This window comes from Sphaeramia orbicularis, chromosome 4 (assembly GCF_902148855.1).
Source record: "Sphaeramia orbicularis chromosome 4, fSphaOr1.1, whole genome shotgun sequence".
NCBI lineage: Eukaryota > Metazoa > Chordata > Actinopteri > Kurtiformes > Apogonidae > Sphaeramia > Sphaeramia orbicularis.
This window is the reverse complement of record NC_043960.1, coordinates 52,796,907-52,803,875: the sequence shown is the minus strand read 5'-3', so window position 1 is coordinate 52,803,875 and position 6,969 is coordinate 52,796,907.

Sequence of the window (6,969 nt, the reverse complement as noted above, 5' to 3'; positions counted from 1 at the left end):
TAAAATGATTTAAACTTGGAATGAAATTATTTATTTTATGTATATAAATAGGAATAAAACCAGGAATGTGCATGTGTGTGTTTATCTGGATGTAGTTGTGGGGATGCCACCTGGATGGGGTGGGGGGCAAGTTCACAACTTTTGTAAAAAAAAATGTTTTAATGATGTCAGTGTTGTTGATATAGAAAAATGGTAAATAAAGTTGTAAAAACAAAAAAAAAATTAAAAATGAAGAGGAATGTGTCTGAAATAGGCAACAGTAGATATGACATGTGTCTAAAAGACATGGGTATTTTTACTTAGACAATCCTAGTCCTTATAATTCATCATTCTTTTGTTTTGTTTTTGTTTTGTTTTTTTTGCTCTTAAATCACTATTTGTCCAACTGCATTAAATTTCTCATGGTTGTAATATTCTATTTTTTTATGTAATAATATGAAACATTACAATCACTATTGCAGTACATTATAATATGATTATAGTTGCACTATAATTTAGTATTATAAGTGTCCAATGCCTGCTTTAAGTGAGCTGTAAGTATAAGAGTCACTTCATGTGATCATGGTTTGTCTTAAGTGAAAAACAAACAGAATGAAATCAATGCAATATTACACAAAATACTGTAAAATGCATTTGAAAATGTCCACACACAATGCAAAGTTTTTGATGCTGACAAACATACTATAACATTATAATAATTTCAGAATTAGTTGCAGACATTGGCACAATATAGAGTTTGAGAATTATTATAAATCATTAGGAATACTCCCAAGTGCTTCAAACAATGATTATCCAGCACTATATGCCCATAATACATTATAATCCATTATGGATATGGGCTTCATAGAAAGAGTTACCATAATATTCCATTATATTCTCATTTGTACAATTGAAAACACATTCAAATGTATAAATGAAGCCTTATGAAGACTTTTCTTCAAGCAAGCATCTTATATTTATATTTAGCTTAAGGCTGTAAAGATTTTAATGAAAGCTTATAATATTGATGAAATGCAAAGGTTGTTTCTTTTAAAAAACTGCATTAAAATCAGCTGCCCCGCATGCACCAATTAAGCAGTAATTACAACGCATCCAGTTTTATCTGTACTTGCGTGAGTCTGGTGGTCTGTTATGTACTTATTAAAGTGAATTATCTCTGATAATCATTCTAATCGGGGGTTCAGCTCATGTTAGCAGGTTTCCTGCTGTGTGCTAATGTCTAATTACACTGGAGCACGTCTTGATGGGAAGGGTGCCCCGCAGCCCCTCCAGCTCTGTTACCACTGCGCCGCTCTATCCTCATCTAATCACATACTGGACTGTCAAGTACATATCACAGCCAATCAGCAGTGATAAGCAGCTGATCAAAGAAACCACAGAGAACCTGATCAAAAAGACTGGGAGATGCAGAGAGGGAGTACAACCACTGCAATATCATGTTTTTAATCCCAAAGACGACCTTGATACGCTGAAACGGCGTCATCTGTGCTCATCTACTCATGCTTACAGTACACACCTGTGAGACCAAACCACTGAACATGTTTGTGCTTGTGTGTGTTCACCCACAACAGAAGCACTGCTCATAATCCTAATCCCACCCGTATGCCTTCAAATGTAAACATGACTGTTTTCAGTGGTATCACACACATCTAATTTTGACGCTCAGAGGCTCCATGATCAAGGTTCTGTAGCTGTGATTTATCACCATTTGAGCCAATAAATGTAAAATTCTTAGAAAATGTTAGATGTAAACAAAACCACTGGGAAGAAACATGTACAGACAGTTTTCTAAACAAGAAAAACAGATTTTCTAAAGATTCTGTCTGAGTTCACTGTATAAAACATCTAATTTTAATCATTTTCAAACAAAGTAAATGTACAATGATGACTTTAAAAGAACAAGATAAATGTACGGTTCCCCTGAATCAGATGATGCTTGACACTTGACACTGACTCAAAGTATAAATCAGGTACCACAAAAACTAGTCCAGGTCTAAGGGTTAAATGTTGTAGCAAAGACATCACTTATCTATTCACAGAGTAAAAAAAAGAAAAAGAAAAGAAAAGAAAAAACAACATTTTAACTGTAACCTTTTGAAAATGTCTGTTAAGTTCATCCATTATCAGACAAACAAAATGTAACTTTTTTTTAATAAACCAGATTAAATTGGAGGTTCTCTGCATCAGTGTGATCTTTGACACCTGACATTGACTTGAGAATAGGTTTGACAATTTACTTATATAAAGGTGCTTCTATGAAACTGGGTACATTTTGGTATCTGGCACTTTTCCAGTTTTTTAGACCAAATAATAACAGATAAATTTAGACATATTTCCCCCCAGGATGTACCTAATAATGACCTCAGATAAATGCAAAAAAAAAAAAAAAAAAAAAATACTCTTGCTCTGAGCAATCCCAAAATTAATGAATTTTTAATCAAATAGTGGGGCCAAAAATAGGACCAAAATTTGGACGTGAAAACTGCCTAGGTGTCAGTGCTTCAGATGTGAAAACGTGTGTAAATGGTCTTATATAGACTATAAATAAAGACACTGTGTTAAATGTGTCAATCTTAGTCTTTTTTCTAATCCACATGTGGGTTTTTCATTAATCTCAGTCTCATTCCAGGTTTTGTGTGTAATCCATTGTGTCCACTGGTGTTACATACAGAACATGCCCAGTTAAACTCATATAAAGTGCATTTTGTCAAACACTCTGCCTTGAATAATTAGTTCAATTCCCAAAATGTACCTGTGGCAGAATAAAGAGATATTTAAAAAAAAATAGTAGCACATAATTTTCGTGTCCTTTTAAGCATGTTACATGCAGATTTTTGCATTAAAAATAATGTAATATAATATAAAAATGTGTTTTATGTGAAAAATAGTTTCTCTTTTATCTCAGTAAGTATTTATATTTTAAATAGACCCAAAGATCCATCTGGTTTGAATTTTTAGCCCCCATGTCCTGTTTTTAGGACCAGTTTCATAGAAGCACCCATATACAGTTTAGTTATTTTATATATATTATATAAATGTATATTTCAAACAGTCCATCACTACAAAGACAGGTGGTGCGAATACTGTCTGAATATTAAAATATGGGTCTTCATTTAAAAATCTTTTGTTCTGGACGGAGATTTGTATTTCACCTACCGTTGTCTTTCATGAAAATAAATTGAGTGGAAATACGCTTCCAAGGTTGATCATTACCAGGGCTAGGTAGAGTGATTTCATGGCAGCAGATTGGAAAATGGCCCTTTGTAGCAACTCCATTTACATAGAGAAATGCTGATGGTTCACAATAACAAATGTGCCATAGTCGACAGAGAGCTGCTCTGCCCGTTGTCTTTACTGACACTTGATAGTAGTGCATGTACAATTATGCATAATGCACTAATGGCGGCTTCTCATAACTGTCAGAGAAGCTGTGGGTAAAGTGTTTCCTTTGCAGACAACTTGATGCTAGGTCTACCGCCGGCACGTTTTGATTTTGCTGACGCCAGTACCCTTGACAACAAAATAGCATTGTATCAGCTGAACGTCTGCCTCGGCCATCCTTACAAAGTTATTGAAAAAAAAAAAAAAAAAAAAAAAAAAACAAGGAGAAAAGTTTGAAATTGCTTGTTGAGAATGGAGTGTCACAGGTTTTCTTAATTTATGTGAGAAGATTGAAAGACAGAAAAAAATATCTATAATTTGGTTAAAAATCTGGATGTTTGCAATTATTGATTTTCATTTATGCCACATTTAAAATTCTTGTTTATTTAACCCATAAAGACAGCCACTGTCAACCAAAATAATCTACTGATCTAAAATGTTGAATAACTTCTGAACCACTAAACCTATTGATATATAGTAATAATATTAATATATAGTAATCATTGTTGTAAAATGCAGTTTGTCATCTTTTCATGGTCATCAAATATGATGGAAAGACCGTCATCTTCTACAACATTAATTCACCAGCAAAACCCATGAGTTGGATCAATGACAGTGGATGGACACACTGGGTTCAGTTATTGATATCTTTGGTGAAAAAGTAATTTTTTCATGAGTTTTCTCTGTTTTTGATAGAATAGAATAGAATAGAATAGAATAGAATAGAATAGAATAGAATAGAATAGAATAGAATAGAATGCCTTATTGTTATTATACATATGTACAATGAAATTAAAAGATACAACTCCTTATGGTGCGTAGTGCAAAACAGTTTAAAACCAGAAAAAAGTGTAAATATATATATAATATATATTTTGATATACTATCTCTCAACCTTAAACTTGAGCATTAATGAACATCTACATAATCAGTAAATTAAATGTAGAAAAATATCTGATTTTCACTGAAAAAAACACAAAATACAGAGGATATTATTCTGATAAATGGTGATAAATCATTTAGGAAAGATTAAACATAGAGAAAAATCAATTTGGAAAGTGTCACAAAAGTGACTCTGGGTCTTTATGAGTTAAGACATAAAGACCGATGTGTGTGTGTGTGTGTGTGTGTGTGTGTGTGTGTGTGTGTGTGTGTGTGTGTGTGTGTGTGTGTGTGTGTGTGTAGGTGTGTGTGTGTGTAGGTGTGTGTGTGTGTGTGTGTGTGTGTGTGTGTGTGTGTGTGTGTGTGTAGTGGTGGAAAAGTAGACACCAGCACAACATTAAAGTATTTATGGAGATATATATTTCATGCTGCCTGGTCCATAAGGATTACAGAGGGACACATTAATGAGGAAATGCCACCGTTTCAACAACCAGATGAAAAATTGATGGAGTGTTCTTGCTTAATTCTGTTCACTATGTAATTAACAACAACAACAGATACAGTTTAAGTGATACTAAACTGATCCGAATTCACATCAGCAACAGAAACATGAGCTCGCAGGTCAACATCATGTTTGCATAAGTTCTGCTCTGCAACACAATTAAAACTTGAGCAATTCTGCAACTCTTCTTGTCCATTACTTTTAACTTGTTTTAAGAGATGCGTTTGGAAATATCATTTGCACATTTTAAACTTATGAGTGAATATGTGACCATCCAGTGGGAATGGAGGCGATGTGAACTCTGAATTTTGTAAAATGAATATACATTTCATGAGTAGTTTGAGAAAGTTCCTTACAGTATTATCTGTAGTCAGAGTTTGATTTGAAAACGTGAGGACAGGAGGCTTTATTTACTGAGTCTTTTGGGTTTCATATCATTTTTCATGCAAACTGGAAAAAGCAGCAATCTGAGAGTCATCGGAGATTCAGAGCATGATTTATTTTTTTCTCTCTATAATAGCATTCTTACAAAAATAAAATAAAGTAAAATTCAGAGTGTAAAACAGGTGAACATCCTTTAACTGTCAGACTTCAACAGGCCTTTTGGAACCTGACACATAGTTTATTGTTTTTTATAACCTACAATATCTCAGGTGTTAAAAATCATCTGAATTAAGAGAACTTCATGTTTCATCTGGTTAATTTAAAGCCACAATTTTACAGCTGTTTTTTTTCTGACCCTGGAAGATGAATTTACCTGACAAAAAAAAATGCAGTTGAACAGAAATATTTTATGTTATGAACTCACAGAATCTTTGGGTTTGATTTCTCTTGTTTAGACAATTATCCATTGATGTTCTATACTTCCTTTTTTTTATTTTATGTTATTTTATTTTTTTACATCTAACCTTTTCCAAGCAAGTTACAGACATGATGATGGATGTCATGATGGATCAATGCTGCAGAATGTGAAGGGTTTAAACATTCTCTGCGGAGCCTCTGAACGTCCACATAAGGCAGATGCAGGAACACTGAGGTAAAGCTGACAAACTCCATATAAGCTGATTTTTTTTAAAGGAAATGAGTTGGATCAGTTATTAAAAAGAAATAATAATTAAAAAAAAAAAAAAAAAAAAAAAAAAAGTGTGTTTTGGCCCCTGGTGGTGATCTCAGTCTTAAAGGGATAATTCTGAACTGAACTCTTATATTCTTATACTCACTTTGTTTATTTGCTTATTTCTATTCTATTCTATTCTCAACAAGTGTTTACATGTGTAAAGGAAGTTTTAGGTTTTTTAAATCAATTAATTAATTAATTAATTTATTTATTTATTTATTTAGATATTTCTGGGGTGAAATGTAATTTTATCTAACTTTTTCAAGAATATGGGAATGATTATTATTCATTTAATCTATAGACTTTGAGGGTTAAATGCTTATGTCTTCTTCTTCTGAATCTTCTGTTTCTAAACTTAATGCTTGTAAAACCAATTTACAGGAGCACGTAAGTATGGAACAATAGAGGAAACCCTGTGAGGTAGCCCAAACACAGACAGGCAATACACGTCTAAAAATGCTGCAATTTATTTGGCTAATGAGACTTTATTTTACATCAGAGAAACTTAACAAATTCAACATACAGAGCCCAGATCTTTGTAATAAATGCAAAGAAGATAAAAGCACTTTGTTCCATTGTCTGTGGTTATGGCCAAAAATCAAGGAATTTTGAGGAGAAGTTGGAGGTATGTTACAGAAGATTTTATTAGTGAAACTACTGCTGGAACCCAACTTTTTTATATTAGGATTATACCTGGATGAAATTCACATAAATCACTATGAGAAAATTGTCATAAAACTGGGAATATTACAAGCAAAGAGAGTGAACGCTCTGTCATGGAAAGAAATGGGCTCAAAGAATTGTCTTTATGTTTACCACTAGAAAAAATCACATACACTTTAAAAGACAAACAAGACATTTTTGAAAAAGTGTGGGAACGTTTCATTAATTATATTAAGAACAAAGGTTTTGACTTGAATATGTATTTACATATATGTGTTATTGTATTATGTGTTTATGTAAATCATATTATACTGCTCATAATAAGCCAGAAACCAAATTATTTAATAATAAGTATTAGTCATATTATAGCAGTGGTTTCCAGCCTTTTTTGGCTCATGACCCCATTTTAACATCACAAATTTCT